The sequence below is a fragment of the Nestor notabilis genome, unplaced genomic scaffold (genome assembly GCF_000696875.1).
Source record: "Nestor notabilis isolate BGI_N333 unplaced genomic scaffold, ASM69687v1 scaffold34, whole genome shotgun sequence".
NCBI classification, from domain to species: domain Eukaryota; kingdom Metazoa; phylum Chordata; class Aves; order Psittaciformes; family Psittacidae; genus Nestor; species Nestor notabilis.
The window spans coordinates 52,959-54,903 of NW_009925862.1; the positions used below are offsets into that span (position 1 = coordinate 52,959).

General features: G+C 46.4%; 1 protein-coding gene across 1 annotated transcript in view; it reads left to right on the forward strand.

The window, feature by feature from the left end:
* The window catches only part of LOC104404715 (protein phosphatase 1 regulatory subunit 12B-like), a gene marked incomplete at its 3' end in the record, with an annotated part of 42,876 nt that overhangs the window by 26,084 nt on the left and 14,847 nt on the right, over nucleotides 1–1,945 (forward strand). The window lies entirely within an intron of this gene.

Sequence of the window (1,945 nt, forward strand, 5' to 3'; positions counted from 1 at the left end):
CTCCAAGCCCCTGTGTCCAACCTGGCCTTGAGCACTGCCAGGGATTGGGCAGCCACAGCTTCTCTGGGCACCCTGTGCCAGTGTCTCACCATGACAGGACAGATGGCCCAGTAGCCACTTGCCCTGGGTTCTGTAACATGAATCCCATCTAAAAAAGAGCATTGGACTGAGACTCATTTGGAGAAAATCCATCCCTCTGATTTTTTGCTCAGCAAAGTTATGATGTGCCCCAATGGAGAGGTCCTTGCTGCACAAGTCCCCTGGATTCCCTTTGCAGTTAGTGGGGGAAAACAAACATTCCTGGGGCGAGTAGGATATGTGATACAGGAGGTGATCCACACTCTAGCAGCTTGCCTTGACTTGAAGACTTAGCACAGAGGTAGAAATCTGCCATCTGCACCCTGCACTATTCCAGCAGTAGCAGCATTTTTAATTCCTCTAGATCTGCTTGTGGTATTTCTTTCTTGTCATATGATGGTGTTTTAAGACTGAGGAAATTAACCTGGGGTAGCCGGTGCTCTTCTCAAAGGAGATTTGCATTGAAGTACAGAAGTAAACGTGCATTTAGAATAAAATAGCAAACAATCTGTATTTATTCCTGCAAACAGGAATAAACTTCTGCAAAATCTGTCTCTTCTGCTGGCATCAGTGAAAGGAAATGGTGATAAATGAAACCCAGATGAACTGTGTATTTCTGAGCAGCAGCCAGTTCATGGGGTGTTTTCAGCAATCAGATCCTTCCAAACTCAAATAATAACTTTTTAATAGACAGACCTTCCTGAGTGGAGAGAGTGCTCTGACATGTTTAATATTATGGGTAAGCTCCTTGTTTTGCTAGAGGTCAGTTGGCTTTAGTGCTACATGCAGTTGAATTGAGATGAGCTGCCAAAAGATAGTCCGGTGCAAAGTGAGGTTGTGCAGAGGAGGAACAGAGTGAGGATTGTGCTCTTGGTTCACACTCCCTGTTTCACAACAGTGTCTCCATTTTGGCAAGCCCAGAATCAAGCTGCAGAAGCTTTAGCTCCACAAAGCCCATTAGACGTTTGGCACAGCCTGCAGACAGGGAACTTGACTGTGACTGTACTTGTAGATGCCCCAAAGAGCATCTATTAATATTACTGCATTGGCATTTCTTGCCAAATCAGTTTCTATAAATACTATAGAAGATCTGTTTGTCCCCTGCATTTTTATTAGAGAACCATCTCCTGTGAATTATGGTAATGCAAAGAGAAACACCAGAACAATCCTCCCACCTTCAATTGATGCTGAGGGGAGGAAAAAGCTCAGCGATGAGGCACTGTGCTTGTGGGTGGAGGGAACCTTACTTATGAATGTGAGTTCCAACAGCAGGATGTGCTTAGTGACTGGGGAGCTGCCTGCACCTTTTGAACTAGGAAACATGGACCTAGAGAAAGAGGACGGGTCACCTGAATGGGAAAAGCTTATTTTGGAAGGAGACCAAGTCCAGTAAAATAACACCAAAAAGGAAAATGGCAAGCAGTTGTCAGGAAGCCCTCCATGGATTTTGGTTCCCACCAGCAGCTGCTGCAGCAGCGTTTGGTCTGCTTCAGTGTTTCCAAAGCTCCAGCTTTCTCTTAGCAACAAAAACATAAACAAGCTTATCATCTAATATTAGATCACAGGGATGTCTCCTAACTTGTGGCCTTAAATTATCTGCATGAAGCCAAAGGTTAAAGCAGAAGGGATTGCTGGGTCTGGGGAGGAATAGCTGGGAAGTGATCTGGGGTGCTGCTTTGCATCCTTTGGTGGCCACCAACCCTTACGCTGACCCGTCCTAGTGTTTCACAGACCCATAGACTGGTTTGTGTTGGAAGGGACCTTCAAGCTCATCCAGTTCCAACCCCTGCCCCGGGCCAGGACACCTTCCACTAGAGCAGGTTGCTCCAAGCCCCTGTGTCCAACCTGGCCTTGAACACTGCCAGGG